This window comes from Diabrotica virgifera, chromosome 2, assembly GCF_917563875.1.
Source record: "Diabrotica virgifera virgifera chromosome 2, PGI_DIABVI_V3a".
Taxonomy (NCBI): domain Eukaryota; kingdom Metazoa; phylum Arthropoda; class Insecta; order Coleoptera; family Chrysomelidae; genus Diabrotica; species Diabrotica virgifera.
Genome location: NC_065444.1, coordinates 169,071,073 through 169,088,658, shown reverse-complemented (window position 1 = coordinate 169,088,658; position 17,586 = coordinate 169,071,073). Strand labels below are relative to the sequence as shown.

The 17,586-nt window shown below is 34.8% G+C and overlaps 1 protein-coding gene across 1 annotated transcript in view; it reads right to left on the bottom strand.

The window, feature by feature from the left end:
- Window positions 1–15,348, bottom strand: part of LOC126879706 (guanine deaminase) — a 181,473-nt gene extending 166,125 nt beyond the window's left edge. Inside the window, exon 1 of the mRNA XM_050642891.1 lies at window positions 15,234–15,348. The gene's annotated coding sequence lies outside the window, so the exon portion shown is untranslated. The remainder of the gene's footprint in view (window positions 1–15,233) is intronic.
- Between the last annotated feature and the right edge of the window lie 2,238 nt (window positions 15,349–17,586).

Genomic DNA, 17,586 nt, shown 5'->3' with positions numbered 1-17,586 from the left:
AAACAAGCAATAGAGCAAAATAAGAACATGAAAGTTTTGAAGAACGTAAGCGTACAAAAAGGAAAAATAGAAATCAACAAACTAAGAAACAGAACTGGAAAAGAAACTACAAACAGAGATGAAATATTAACAATAGTCGAAGAGTTCTACACAGAGTTATACAAATCAAGAAAAAAAGATGACAATGCGCAACCTCCAATTACAGTAAAAACTGGGGTATTAAATCAAGGATCGGATTTAATGCCCGATATAACAAAATCAGAAATCAAAGAGGCTCTGAAGAAAATGAAAAATAATCGAACCCCAGGTGAGGATGGAATAGTATCAGAAGCACTAAAAAATTGGAGGAAATATACTACTTGAAAAAATTAAACAACTTTTCAATATCTGCCTTCACAACGCCAATATTCCAACAGACTGGAACAACGCTACTATGATTCTATTACACAAAGCAGGAGACAAAGCCAATTTAGAGAATTACAGACCGATTAGCCTCCTCAGCCATTTATATAAGTTATTTACGCGAATAATAGTTAAGAGAATGGAAAGAAAGTTAGAGACTTATCAACCAAGAGAACAGGCAGGATTCCGAAAAAATTACGGAACAAATGACCATCTACAAAGTATAAAAACCCTGATAGAGAAAGTAGTGGAATACAATAAACCCCTAGTTCTAGTTTTTATCGATTTTCATAAAGCCTTTGACACAGTTGAACTTAGCAAAATATTACAGGCGCTTAAAGAATGCAGGCTAGATTATAGGTATACAAAATTATTACACAAAATATACTTACAGGCAACAACCACTGTCAAATTACATACTAACAGTAATCGCATAAAAATAGAACCGGGGGTTAGACAAGGAGACCCAATGTCACCTAAACTTTTTAATACGGTCTTAGAACATGCTTTCAAGAGTTTGGATTGGATGACAAAGGGAATAAAAATAGATGGAGAATACCTAAACAACTTACGTTTCGCCATGTCTATTAAGCTAGAAAGACCATTTCATAAGGGAGCCATGAGACACACCCCATATTTTTTTGCTATTTTATTGCTAATTTATTACGCAAATTAAAAATTTATTGCTTCATCCCCTTCAGAGAAACAGGTGGCCATTCCAGCTTAATATTAAGCTAGAAAGGCCAACATTCATATATCCGGAACGAAAGTAGATAGAGAGTTGCTTCCGGCGGCCTATTTTATTGCTAATTAATTGCTAATTTATTACGCAAAACAAAAATTTATTACTTCATCCCCTTCAGAAAAACAGGTGGCCATTCCAGCTTAATATTAAGCTAGAAAGGCCAACATTCATATATCCGGAACGAAAGTAGATAGAGAGTTGCTTCCGGTGGCCTATTTTATTGCTAATTAATTGCTAATTTATTACGCAAAACAAAAATTTATTGCTTCATCCCCTTCAGAGAAACTGGTGGCCATTCCAGCTTAATATTAAGCTAGAAAGGCCAACATTCATATATCCGGAACGAAAGTAGATAGAGAGTTGCTTCCGGCGGCCTATTTTATTGCTAATTAATTGCTAATTTATTACGCAAAACAAAAATTTATTGCTTCATCCCCTTCAGAAAAACAGGTGGCCATTCCAGCTTAATATTAAGCTAGAAAGGCCAACATTCATATATCCGGAACGAAAGTAGATAGAGAGTTGCTTCCGGTGGCCTTTTTTATTGCTAATTAATTGCTAATTTATTACGCAAAACAAAAATTTATTGCTTCATCCCTTTCAGAAAAACAGGTGGCCATTTCAGCTTAATATTAAGCTAGAAAGGCCAACATTCATATATCCGGAACGAAAGTAGATAGAGAGTTTTTTCCGGTGGCCTATTTTATTACTAATTAATTGCTAATTTATTACGCAAAACAAAAATGTATTGCTTCAACCCCTTCAGAGAAACAGGTGGCCACTTCAGCTTAATATTAAGCTAGAATAGCCAACATTCATATTTCCGGAACGAAAGTAGATATAGGGTAGCTTCGGGCGGCATATTTTATTGCTAATTAATTTCTGAAAGATTGAGTTTGCAAGAATTTACAAAATCACCCCCTTCAACCCCTACCGTTATCATCATTCCCGGAATCCACAAAAAGTGAAAATAACCAGTTTAAAGAGCTAAAACCAAGTACGTATTTTTTGCTCATTAATTACTACATGTCTAAGCCAAAAATGAATGTTTTGCTTCCTCCCCTAACGAGCCACAATGGCTGCAGCGGTTTAATACTTAAGGCTGCAATACTCAACACTCCTATTTCATGAAAGAAATCAGATAGAGGGTCGCTTCTGGCGGAATATTTAATTTTTAATTAATTGCTGAAAGATGGGTTATACTAGTATTTACAAACTCACCCCGTCCAACCCCTACCGTTATCATCGTTCCACGGATTTCACAAAGCGTGAAAATGTACAGTTAAAAACTTAAAACCAAGTGGGTATTTTTTTGTAATTAACGGCTGCAGGTCTACGCCAAAAACCAATTTTTTGCTTCATCCCCTAACGGGAAACAATGGCTACTGCGGTTTAATTTTTAAGCTACAATACCTAACACTCCTATTTCAAGAACGAAAGCAGATAGAGGGTCGTTTCCAGCGGCATATTTTATTGCTAATTAATTTCTGAAAGATATGGTATACAACAATTTGCAAACTCACCCCCTCCAACCCCCACCTTTGTCATCATTCCCCGGATTTCACAGAAAATCAAAATTACCAGTTTAAAAACCTATGACGAAGTGGGTATTTTTTTCCTAAGCAACTGCTGCAAGTCTACGCCAAAAACGATTGTATTGCTTCATCCCTTAACGAGCAACAATGGCTACTGCGGTTGAATACTTAAACTACAACACTCAATTCTCCTGTTTCAGTAACGAACGCAGATAGAGCGTCGCTTCCGGCGGCCTATTTTATTGCTAACTAATTGCTTATTTATTACGCAAATTACAAATTTATAGCTTCAACCCCTTCAGAGAAACAGGTGGCTATTCCAGCTTAATATTAAGCTAGAATAGCCAACATTCACATTTCCGGAACAAAAGTAGATAGAGGGAAGCGGGTATTTTTTGCTTATTAATTGCTACAGTTTTAAGCCAAAAATGAATGTTTTTCTTCATCCCCTAACGAGGAACAATGGCTATTGCGGTTTAATACTTAAGCTACAATACCCAACACTCCTATTTCAGAAACGAAAGCAGATAGAGGGTCGCTTCCAGCGGCATATTTTATTGCTAGTTAATTGTTGAAATATGTTGTATATAACAATTGACAAACTCACCCCCCAACCCCAATCGTTATCATTCCCCGGATTTCACAGAAAGTGAAAATTACCAGTTAAAACCTTAGACCAAGTGGGTATTTTTTTTCCTAAGTAACTGCTGCAGGTCTACCCCAAAAACGCTTTTTTTGCTTCATCCCCTGAAGGGCAACAATGGCTACTGCGGTTGAATACTTAAGCTACAACACTCAACCCTCCTATTTCAGGGGCGAAAGCAGATAGCTGGTCGCTTCTGGCGGCCTATTTTATTGCTATATTATGCAAAATAAAAATTTATTGCTTCAACCCCTTCAGAGAAACAGGTGACTATTTCAGCTTAATATTAAGTTAGAATAGCCAACATGCATATATCCGGAACGAAAGTAGATAGAAAGTTGCTTCCGGTGGCCTTTTCTGTTGCTAATTAATTGCTAATTTACTACGAAAAATAAAAATGTATTTCTTCAACCCCTTCAGAGGGGCATTTTTTTCTTATAAGCATCAGCTCTGTTTCCTTGTTCACCCTCCGAAAGACTTCCGCATTTGTCGTATGGCTCATGTAGGACATTCTGGGCATTTTACGGTAGCACCAGAGTTCGAATGCTTGGATTTTTTTTGTGTTACTTCTGTCATTGTCCAGGCTTCTACCCCATAGAGGAAGATGTAGAAAACATAGCACTTATGTATTCTAGTTCTCAATGAGATATCCAGCTGGAGGTTGCATAGAACTTTATGCATTTCGTAAAACACTGTACGTTCCTTCTCCAGATGTGTTCTTACTTCCAGTGAGTGGTACGAAGTTTCATCAAGGTTGCTTCCAAGCCACGTTATTCTTGTTACTCCTTCACTCCTTCCAGATCTTTGTTTTGTCACAGTGTGAAGGTCAATGTTTTGTCGACATTGACCTTCACACTTCTGTTTAGGTGCTTGCTAATGACCACGCTTTTTGTCTTTTTTGTACTGAATTTCATTCCAAAATCTCTACAGGTATTTTATAAAAAACAAAAGTTTATTAATTTACATTCATTGCAGGGGATGTTGTGGTTTTTCAAGTCTGTAATGAACATGAAGAAATTAAAACCATACCATTAAAGACACTCCATAAAAATTTAAACATACTTCACGACGACGATCATCAGCTAGTATTAATGGGTGCTATCGGATACACTGGTGTAGGAGGAACCAGTTTGTCTGATTTTAATGAAAATCGAGGTGTTCACTACATAACCTATACCTATCGAAGAGGAAACACATCTTGGATGGGCTTCGATGATTTACTAGAAAAATCATTTTTCGTTAAAGAAACAAAAAAATAGCGCTCAGATTATTAATGTACATTAAAGATAAAATAAATTAAAATTAAATAAACAACACTTGCTTTAATTTTTTGGTACCTATGCTTAAATTCTTTCGCAGCTTATTATTAGCACGCATAAATGCAAAAATTATGGTCAATTGTCTTAGTATATTCGTTTTTTAAGGACGTTGCATACTTTATTTTAAATGTACAGATTTTAGAGAATCTGATAATATTACCATTTAGTTATTAAAAAACGATATACAAAATCTGAGCATTGGGTCACGTGCTACAGATATGTGATAATGGATATCGACAATTTAACATAGACTCTAAAGTATAAAAAAACTCTACAAATCAATATTGAACTGTACAGAGATTCTTAATGAACATTTAAGAAAATTATAAATGAAATATGAGTGTTGGGTACTGTGGGTTTATTATAAAACTGCAGTAGCCATTCTTGCTCGTAAGGGGATGAAGCAAAAAATTCATTTTTGGCATAGACCTGCAGCAATTAATTAGCAAAAAAATGCACACTTGATTTAAATCTCTAAACTGGGTATTTTCACATTTTGTGAAATTAAGGGGATGAAAATAACAGTAGGGGTTGGAGAGGGAGTGTCTGTAAATGCTCCTATACCCCACCTTTCAGTAATTAATTGGCAATAAAATATAGCGGCGCAAGCGACTCTTTATCTACTTTCGTTCCTGAAATATTAGCATTATATTAGTGCTGGGTATTGTAGCTTAAGTATTAAACCGCAGTAGCCATTGTTGGCCGTTACGGGGATGAAGCAAACAATTCCTTTTTCGCGTAGACCTGTAACAATTAATAAGCAAAAAATACCCACTTGGTTTTAGGTCTTTAAACTGGTTATTTTCACTTTTTGTGGATTCCGAGGAATGATGATAACGGTAGGGGTTGAAGGGGGTGAGTTTGTAAATTCTTGCATACCCAATCTTTCAGAAATTAATTAGCAAAAAAATATGCCGCTGGAAACTACCCTCTATCTACTTTTGTTCCAGAAATATGAATGTTGGCTCTTCTAGCTTAATATTAAGCTAGAATAGCCACCTGTTTCTCCGAAGGGGTTGAAGCTATACATTTGTAATTTGCGTAATAAACAAGCAATTAATTAGCAATAAAATAGGCCGCCGGAAGCGACGCTCTATCTGCTTTCGTTACTGAAACAGGACCTGCAGCAGTTGCTTAGGAAAAAAATACCCACTTGGTCATAGGTTTTTAAACTAGTAGGGGTGAGGTAAAACATAGGGTGAGTTTTTAAATTGTTGTATACCATATCTTTCAGAAATTAATTAGCAATAAAATATGCCGCTGGAAGCGACCCTCTATCTACTTTCGTTACTGAAATAGAAGAATTGAGTGTTGTAGCTTAAGTATTCAACCGCAGTAGCCATTTTTACTGGTTAGGGGATGAAGCGATAAAATCGAATTTGGCGTAGACCTGCAGCAGTTGCTTAGGAAAAAAATACCCACTTGGTCATAGGTTTTTAAACTAGTAATTTTGACTTTCTGTGAAATCCGGGGAATGACGATAACGGTGGGGGTTGGAGGGGGTGAGTTTTTAAATTGTTGTATACCATATCTTTCAGAAATTAATTAGCAATAAAATATGCCGCTGGAAGCGACCCTCTATCTACTTTCGTTACTGAAATAGAAGAATTGAGTGTTGTAGCTTAAGTATTCAACCGCAGTAGCCATTTTTACTGGTTAGGGGATGAAGCGATAAAATCGAATTTGGCGTAGACCTGCAGCAGTTGCTTAGGAAAGAAATACCCACTTGGTCTTAGATTTTTAAACTCGTAATTTTCACTTTCTGTGAAATCCGTTGAGCGATGATAATGGTAGGGGTTGGAGGGGATGAGTTTGTAAATTCTGGTATACCCAATCTTTCAGCAATTAATTAGCAATAAAATATACCGCCGAAAGCTACTCTCTATCTACTTTCTTTCCAGAAATATGAATGTTGGCTCTTCTAGCTTAATATTAAGCTAGAATAGTCACCTGTTTCTCTGAAGGGGTTGAAGCTATAAATTTGTAATTTGCGTAATAAATAAGCAATTAATTAGTAATAAAATAGGCCGCCGGAAGCGACGCTCTATCTGTTTTCGTTACTGAAACAGGAGAATTGAGTGTTGTAGTTTAAGTATTCAACCGCAGTAGCCATTGTTGCTCGTTAGGGGATGAAGCAATAAAATCGTTTTTGGTGTAGACCTGCAGCAGTTGCTTAGGAAAAAAATACCCACTTGGTCATAGGTTTTTAAACTAGTAATTTTGACTTTCTGTGAAATCCGGGGAATGAGAACAACGGTGGGGGTTGGAGAGGGTGTGTTTGCAAATTGTTGTATACCATATCTTTCAGAAATTAATTAGCAATAAAATATGCCGCTGGAAACGACCCTCTATCTGTTTTCGTTCCTGAAATAGGAGTGTTGTGTATTGTAGCATAAGGATTAAACCGCAGTAGCCATTGTTTCTCGTTAGGGGATGAAGCAAAAAATTGGTTTTTGGCGTAGACCTGCAGCTGTTAATTAGAAAAAAATACCCACTTGGTTTTAAGTTTTTAAACTGATTATTTTCACTATTTGTGAAATCCCCGGAACCATGATAACGGTAGGGGTTGGAGGGGGTGAGTTTGTAAATTCTGGTATACCCCATCTTTCAGCAATTAATTAAAAATTAAATATGCCGCCAGAAACGACCCTCTATCTGCTTTCTTTCCTGAAATAGGAGTGTTGAGTATTGTAGCCTTAAGTATTAAACCGCAATAGCCATTGTGGCTCGTTAGGGGAGGAAGCAAAAAATTCATTTTTTGCTTAGACCTGTAGCAATGAATAAGCAAAAAATACGTACTTGGTTTTAGCTCTTTAAACTGGTTATTTTCACTTTTTGTGGATTCCGGGGAATGATGAGATCGGTAGGGGTTGAAGGTGGTGAGTTTGTAAATTCTTTTAAACTCAATCTTTCAGCAATTAATTAGCAATAAAATAGGCCACTGGAAGCAACTATCTATCTACTTTCGTTCCGGATATATGAATGTTGGCCTTTCTAGCTTAATATTAAGCTGGAAAGGCCACCTGTTTCTCTGAAGGGGATGAAGCAATAAATTTTTGTTTTGCGTAATAAATTAGCAATTAATTAGCAATAAAATAGGCCACCGGAAGCAACTCTCTATCTGCTTTCGTTCCGGATATATGAATGTTGGCCTTTCTAGCTTAATATTAAGCTGGAATGGCCACCTGTTTCTCTGAAGGGGATGAAGCAATAAATTTTTAATTTGCGTAATAAATTAGCAATAAAATAGCAAAAAAATATGGGGTGTGTCTCATGGCTCCCTTATGAAATGGTCTTTCTAGCTTAATAGACATCGTTTCGCCGATGATATAGTCATAGTAGCTGAGGATCTAGGTATGGCAAGAGAGATGGTACAAGAACTCGTTGTAGCTACAGAAAATGTAGGTTTAAATATAAACATCTCAAAAACAAAAATAATGACAAATTTGGTACCCAACCAGAACATCAGTATTGGTGGGAAGGAAATAGAACTCGTAGATAGATATAAATACCTGGGACATGAAATTACGATTGGCAGGGATAACCAGACTCATGAGCTGAAGAGAAGAATCGGTCTTGGGTGGGCAGCATTTGGAAAACTGAGAGAAACTTTTAAAAGTGAGTTACCCACATGTCTAAAGAGAAAGGTATTCGATCAGTGCGTCCTCCCAGTCTTGACGTACGGATCAGAAACACTTATCTTAACTAAAGCCTCGGCTACCAAATTAAGAGTCACGCAGAGAAGAATGGAGCGGTCAATGTTAGTAATAACTCTGCGAGACAAAATCAGAAACGAAGAAATCAGGAGAAGAACAAAGGTGACTGACGTCATCGAGAGGATAGCCAGGTTGAAGTGGAGATGGGCAGGACACGTAGCCAGAATGACAGATGGGCGATGGACGAAGAGGTTATTGGAATGGAGGCCAAGAGAAGACAAGAGAAGCGTCGGTCGACCGCCTACAAGATGGACTGACGACTTAAGAAAGGTAAATAAAAACTGGATGAGGGCGGCGCAGGATAGATGGGGTTGGAAACGAGGGGAGAAGGCCTATGTTCAGCAGTGGACTTTTGAGGCTGGATGATGAATGTCACTGAATGTATTTTTTCGTAGCAACGAAGGGCATCTGACGTAATATACTTAACGACGGGAGATTATCAAAAATTATCGATTTAATTCAGATTTCTGTAGCTTTCTATTGGTCAGAATCTCCTATGAATGAAATAATCAAGGAAATCGACCTTGATTCTCAAAATTCCACGAGAAAATGGCCTATTAGTGGACTATTAGGGTGTAAATAAATAATTATTGATTGGCGTAAGATTTATGTTAATTTAAGTTTGTTTACTAGTACACCAGGGAAATAAGGCAAAAACATACCATGTACCATGTTCGGGACACTTGAGCAGCCAGGTTGCAAATCATTTTTGGGTACTATGTACCTAATACATTATAAATACAAAAATTCCCGTCACAGTTCGGACGAGAATTTTAGTTATTAACAAATAAGTGTCAAAAATGGCAGTTTTTTCGTTTAAATCGCTACAGGTAAAACTAGGGTAACTAAATATCTTATTTATATTATTTTTTTTAGAAGATGAGCCGAGATTTAAAATGGCTGTTTTTGAATTTTGATCCGATCATTTGTTGCTTCGGAAATTGCAAAATAACACTAAAATCTCCAAAATACAAAATTTGCTATAACTTTCGCGAAAATGATCTTAAGATTTTCATATTGCACGATAAGTTGAGTCAAACAGTCCATATAATGCACAAAAAATTTTAAGACGGATCGTCAATTAGTTTAAATTATATTCAATTTGTTTATCCCAAAGAGCTTTTTTTTCGCAATATTATTGTTCAGAATATAATAACGATATAGCAATTCCGTGGAAACCACATCAAATTAGAATAGTCATATTTTCAATGTATTTAAAAAAAATCGTTAAAAAGTCATTTATATCACTCCGAAAATATTTTACTAAAGTAGAGTCGTTTTTGGCTTACAAACAATTTGAATAACTTTGTTAATATTGACTGTAGGCTAAAACTACAATGACATTTAAAAAACTGGTATTTTTACACGAATTTTCAAAAAAAAATTTCGCCTAGGTTAATTATGGTCAAAGTTGGCCACTTTTTTTATGTTATTGACGGCGGAACCTAGCGGAAACCTAACCTAGGCGGAAAGTTTTTTTAAAATTTGTGTAAAAATACCAGCTTTTGAAATCCCTAAGTAGATTTACTCTAAAGTCAATATTAACAAAGTTATTCACATTGTTTATTAGCCAAAAATGACTCTAATTTAGTAAAATGTTTTCGGAGCGATAAAAACGACTTTTTAATGATTTTTTTCAACACTTTAAAGACATGACTATTCTTCTTTCACGTAGTTTCCACCGAATTGCTATATCGTTATTATTTTCTGAACAATAACATTGCGAAAAAAAGCTCTTTGGGAAAAACAAATTGAATAAAATTTAAACTAATTGACGAATCATCTTAAAATTTTTTGTGCATTATATGGCCTGTTTGACTCAACTTTTCGTGCAATATGAAAATCTTTAAGTAATTTTCGCAAAAGCTATAGCAATTTTTTTATTTTCTAAATTTTAGTTTTATTTTGCAATTTCCGAAGCAACAAATAATTGGATCAAAATTCAAAAACTGGCATTTTAAAGCTTGGCTCATCTACTAAAACAGGAATATCATAAATAAGATATTTAGTTACCCTGTTTTTATCTGTAGCGATTTAAACGAAAAAACTGCCATTTTTGACCCTTATTTGTTAATAACTAAAATTCTCGTCCGAAATGTGACGGGCATTTTTGTATTTATAATGTATTAGGTATGTATTACCCAAAAAACCCATTTGCTACCTGGCAGCGTAAGTGTCCCGACAAAAATCTTATTTCTCTGGACTATAGTAATATCAGCTGTGAGCACGTGTGCTTAGTTGTATAGTAATTTCCAGCCACATCTAATTTAGCACCCTACTAAAATTTGGCAATTTATAAAAAAAAATATCAAACAAAGACTCAACGGGATCGGGCAGTATATCAGCTGATATGGTCGACGATTTTTTTGAGTTTTTTATTCCCAAATTTGCATCAAATAAAATCGACTTCAGTAAATTCAATAGTAATGTAGCATGCAATGAATCATTTTATATGCCTATCAGTTTGGAGGAATTACGATTAGCAATCAAACAATCTAAAAGTACAGCACCGGGTTTTGATAGCATTACATATAAAATGATTGAATACTTGCCTGAAATTGCTAAAGGAATTCTTTTAAATATTTTTAATAGTCGGTGGTTGCAAGGATTATATGACCAAAGTTTAAAAAAAAACTGTAATTTGCTTACTTGCTAAACTCAACAAAAATTTAAGTCTACCTAACTCCAAGACCAATTTCATTAATAACTCCCAGACCAATTTCATTAATATCAAGCATTACAAAAACATTTGAGAGAATTATCAAATTAAGAATGGAATTGCATTTTGAAAGTAATTGTTTATTACCTATTAATCAGTTTGGATATCGCAGAGGCAAAGGCACCTCTGAAGCATTAGCTCAATTAGTTTCCGACATTCAGAATACACTTTCCGTTAATCTTATAACGGCATGCTTGTTTTTAGATATTAAAGGGGCTTATGATACTCTGGATATTGATATTTTAACTGTTCAGCTCATAAAATACGGTCTAAATTATAAATTCGCACAAAGAATCACAGATTTGTATAGGGACAGAGAAGTTTTCATTCGAGATTCAGAAAATCACATTTACGGCCCTCGATTATTATCAGTCGGAAATCCGCAAGGTTCAGTCCTAAGTCCAGTACTTTTTAATATCTATACTGCAGAATTGCATGACATGTTAAATGAAACAAATAATACAATTAAAATTATGCAGTATGCAGACGATTTCTGTATATACAGCAGCCGTAAATCATATAATGAGTGTTTATGTGATTTGGAACTGATAATGCAATGTGTAAAAAGATGGTCTATGGCTTTTAATTTCACGTTATCCCCTGAAAAATCTAGCATCACCTTTTTCACTAGACATAGGTTAAGTTCCCCTACCAGTATAAATTTAAGTAATGTTGATATTAATGTATCCTCTCACCATAAGTATCTGGGCGTGGTTTTGGACAAAAAACTAACCTGGACACTCCATGTGAATCACATTATCAACAAATGCGAAAAAGGTTTAAACATGCTTCGTTGCATATGTAAAGCTAGATGGGGTGCCGACCCAAAGATAGCATTAATGTTCTATAAATCGTATATTCGGTCAATCATTGATTATGGATGCTTTTTATATGGTTCATCGTCAAAATCTAATTTATCAAAAATCGATCATATTCAGTATAAGGCAATACGTATATGTACCTATTAGTGCGTTTAAGTCAACGCCATGTGCTGCAATTCTAGCAGAAGCGCAGGAACCTCCTCTAAACCTTAGAAGAGAATTCTTGTCTAATAAGTTTCTATTAAAGACCAGGACTTTAGACTCACATAAATTATTAAGTAAAATTTACAGTCTCACTGAATATAACTTAACAAATTCTTATTGGAGAATTAAAACTTCTCCCCCTCTTACAGATGCTTATCTAGAAACTAACAACTTTAGCATTAACACTAAACAAATAATACCCATATATAACCTTTCTATTGAGGAAATCGCAATCTTTCCAAAGATCATAAAACCTACATATAGAAACTTACCAGGCCAAAACAATAAAATTATAAAATTAATCTTATCTGAATTTTCTAATTATAAATACATCTATACAGATGGTTCAAAAACATGTAATAGTGTAGGTAGCGCTTATTATGTTTCTAATATAAAAAGTGGTAATTCTTTTAGACTGCCTAAATGTACATCTATCTTCACTGCCGAACTTTATGCTATTGAAAGAGCCCTAACTTACGCGGTTGAAGAGAACTTTGGAGACACGGTTATACTATCAGATTCTTTATTTGCTCTTAAGGCAATATCACAACCAATAACCAAAAAACACAACAATGAGTTGTTATGCCATATTAGAAAGACAATCGCTCGATTTAAAAATAATAGTAGTGACTTGGTCTTTATCTGGGTAAAAGGACATGCTGGAATCAAAGAAAATGAGATAGTGGATGAAATGGCAAAGAATTCGGCAACTTTAAATGAAATAATAGATTTAACAATCTCCAGCGATTACATTCCAGAATTGCATAAAAAATTAAGAAAGAAATGGGAAACTACACACACCGGCAAAATTAGCCGAACACTTTAAAAATGGGACATGTTTGATGTCACGAATTTCGTAAACCAGTAGTCCGATTTGAGTGATTCCTTTAGTATGTTATAGCCTTATTATTTAAGAATATCATTGTAATAATATTGTTGCTAGACAGCTAAATATCATTTTATACCGGGTGTAACAATAAGACTGTGTTTTTTTCTTAAAGTTTGGAACACCCTGTGGAATATTCTAGCATATATAAAATATTGAAATTCAAACTCGATTATAGCCGTAGGTTTTATTAACATTTTCATTTTTGATTCATTTGCTTATTTTGGAAAATTAAAAAGTTATGGGCTTTAACAACTAGCCATGTTTTTCATCGATAAATTCTCATAGTAGGGGAGGAAAGTATGCTAAATTTGCAGCTACTCTTGCGTTGTGGGGACCTATTGGATTGTGAATAGTATGTGCTAAAACCAGAAAAAGGTTAAGTTAAGTTTTCTATATATTGGGGGACTTTTCATTTTTTAATTAATTTTTCATTTGAAACAATCGTTTTTTTCGGATTATAGCGCCATTTATCCATAATTTACAAAAATGTTGCGAATAAAAGTTGCTTATTTTTACGTCAAGAATCCAAATCTTCAATAAAAATTGGGGACTCCTATTTAAGATTTTAAAGTAGCCCGCCAACCCCACCTCCGTGGGGGGACGTGTTCGGTGCCATTCGATAGATTTTTGAAAAATATTGAATACGTGTATTTCGCAGTTTTACGATCTGATGTTCATTTCGCGAAATACCGCATTTAAAATTTTTAATTTACCCCCACCCCTCTTCGTGGGGTGACGTGTTTAGTATTATTCGATAGATTTTTAAAAAATATTGAACACGTATTTTAGAGTTTTTCAAACTGACGTTTATTTCGTGAAATATTCGCTTTTTTTGTGAAACTTTGTGACTCACCCATTTTTTTATGCCCCGCTCAAATCGTCAGATTTTTTAAATATACACTGTTTTGCATGTACTTAACTTACCTAATCTTAATCTGACGATTTCGAGTTTTTCTAAGAATACATTTTTCTCGGCCCCCCTTAATGAATTCCCCGGTGTTAAGAACCAATATATGGTACCTATAGGTACATTTACAGAGTACAAGGTTTCTCCCCATGTGATAATCAGACGCGCTCGAGTAACTGAAAAAATTCCCGCCTGGGCTCCCCTACCATCATTATCTGCTTAGTTTAATAAACAAGCCTAAAGTAATTCAATAGATGTATTAAATAAATAAATTAATAAGCGATGTCACAATGACGAACTCCCGTGGATTTCATCTGAACTAGCTGAACATCAGATCGAAAAACTGCAAAATACACGTATTCAATATTTTTGAAAAATCTATCGAATGATACCAAACACGTCCCCCCACGGAAGTGGGGTGGGGGATTTAATTTAAAATCTTAAATAGGTGCCCCCAATTTTTATTGCAGATTTGGATTCTTTACGTAAAAATAAACAACTTTTATTCGAAACATTTTTTCGAATTATGGATGGATCGCTCTATAATCGGAAAAAAACGATTGTTTCAAATGAAAAATTAATTAAAAAATGAAAAGTCCCCCAATATATGGAAAACTTAACTTAACCTTTTTCTGGATTTAGCACATACTATTCACAATCCAATAGGTCCCCATAACGCTCGAGTAACTGCAAATTTAGCATACTTTCCTCCCCTACTATGAGGATTTATCGATGAAAAACATGGCTAGTTGTTAAAGCCCATAACTTTTTTATTTTCCAACATAAGCAAATGAATCAAGAAACAAAATTTTAAGAAAGCCCAAGGTTATAACCGAGTTTTAATTTTAATATTTTATATATGCTAGAATAGTCCACAGGGTGTTCCAAACTTTAAGAAAAAAACACATTATTATTGTTACACCCGGTATAAAATGATATTTAGTTGTCTAGCAATAATATTATTACAAAGATATTCTTAAATAATAAGGCTATAACATACTAAAAGAATCACTCAAATCGGACCACTGGTTTAGGAAATTCGTGACATCAAACATGTCCCATTTTTAAGGTGTTCGGCTAATTTTGCCGGTGTGTGTATTTGGCTTAAGTTTGTACAAACTTCGAGGAATCCATACACTTACATATACCCACAACTTCCGCAAAATATTTCACATATATTTGATTATCACGTTACTCGGTTTTATTCCACATCCCTAAGTCGCTTAAGATTAAACCATGGCAATTTTCCTAAACATTTTAAAATTCATGGGAAATATGAAAAAAAGGGTAAGGCGGGAAAATACAAATTATAGTAATATATATTTTTTCTTACCACTTCCACTTCTCTGGAGGCACTTTCTAACGCACCAACAAATGATTAGCAAATTGGCTTACCGAACTTTAGAAAAGTATTAGTGCTTATCTGAAATAATTAAATGTTTTATCAAATAAATAAAACAAGAATTTTTAACGAAGTGATAAAAAATAGATTAGGTACGTTTGATATACTTAGTGGGTACCTTTACCTATCTATTTGCCAAAATAAACAGAAAACTGATATTGTAGTCTGTCTTTATTATTAATGACATGGCTGTTATTTTTTATTAATGACATATGTATCTAAAATAAGTATAGTTGTTTCTACGGATCTTATTTTAGTTATAGGTCTGGATCCCACGTATGAAAAAAAATTGATTAATAGCAAGCTGAAAATTTGTTAGTACCTTAAGGGTGTCTAGTCGGACGAGCTTTGATGTATGGGAACACTGGAACAGGGGAAGTTTTAATTGTAGAACAGGTTAAAAATTTGGAAAGTCAGACCTCGAAAGCGTCCCATATATTTTGTCGGAGAGAACTTCCAATTGATTTGTTACCCTTTCATTAAACTCTCATGCAAAAATCAGACTGATATTTGTCACCTGTCATAATTCCTGACATTTGACATGTTCTACGTGTTCCACTCATTAAAATGCCCAGTTGGTGATAAATAGCAGTCTGATTTTTGCAGGACAGTTTAATGAAAGGATAACAAACTAATTGGAAGTTCTGACCGACAAAATACATGGGACGTCTTCTTAGTCTGACGTTCCAAATTTTTAACCTGTTCCACAATTAAAACTTCCCCTGTTCCAGTGTTCCAATATATCAAAGTTTGTCCGACTAGACACCCTTAAGCTATTAAAAAATTTTCAGTTTGCTATTAATCAACTTTTTTTCATACGCGGTATCCAGACCTATTATTTTATTGAAGTATTTGATCTTGTTTCACAGTTGAGGAGATTGATGGACTCAACATTAAACAGCTTGAACATCATACCGACTATTACCTAATAATATAAAGATAAATATAGAACTGTAATAAATAAATTAAAAAAACAAAAAGTTAAACAATAATCTCGAAAATATACAAATAAGATTCCGTTCGACATAATTATAGCCAGGCTCATGTTGTATAACGACAATTTGTAGGTTAAAAAATATTACTTGTCTCATCCACAGTAGAATCAGAGATAAATGTGAAGAAGATCAGGATGAAACACAATTTGGCTTCAGAAATGGACTGGGAACCCGGGACGCACTCTTTGCACTAAATGTGTTATTGCAGAAATGCCGAGATCAAAGGAAAGACGTCTTTGCTGTATTTATTGACTATGAGAAAGCCTTTGATCGAGAACAACATCATAAATTAATTAAAATATTAAAGGATAAAGGAGTTGATAGTCAAGATGTACGAATCATAGAAAAATTATACTGGCGTCAAACAGCGACAGCTTGCATAAATGGAAAATCAACAGAAATATGCAAAATACAAAGAGGTGTCAGACAGGGTTGTATACTGTCCCCACTGTTATTCAATTTATATTCAGATAGAATATTTAAGGAAGCGCTGCATAATTTGGAATGGGGTGTGAAAGTTAATGGAATTCTGATAAATACAAACAGATATGCAGACGATACAGTTATTTTAAATGATGATATGAATGGATTACAACACCTTTTAAATGCCACTGACACAGTTGGAAGAGAGTTTGGCTTAAATATAAACTGTTCAAAAACAAAATACATGGTATTTAGCCGTTTGGCCCATCAAGATTCACGGTTATATTTTGATGGTCATATAATTCAAAGAGTACCCAGTTTTAAATATCTTGGTTGCCATATTACTGGACAACTAGATCCAGATAGAGAGATAAAATGTAGAATCGAGATAGCCCGCACGACATTTTTAAAAATGAGGTCATTCTTCTGTAAAGATACGTTGCAACTTCAACTTCGAAAGCGCATGATTAAATGCTACATTTGGTCAGTCCTCTTGTATGGTGTCGAAGCATGGACATTAACAATATCCACCATTAACCGTTTGGAGGCCTTTGAAATGTGGCGTATACAGAATATGGCGTGACAGACGTATACTGAAAATAACCATGGACGGCTATGCTGACAAATGTGGCAGTCCTTAAGAGAGCAAATGCTACCCGCGAGCTGCTTGATAACATCAAATATAGAAAGATGGCCTATTTTGGACACATAATAAGGGGAGACTGGTATAATATTCTTCAACTTATTATGATGGGTAAAATCGAAGGACGCAGAGGAATTGGTAGAAAGCAGGCCTCTTGGTTGAAGAATATCCGGGAGTGGACAGGAATAAAGAAAGCAGAACACCTATTGAGAATAGCTCGAGA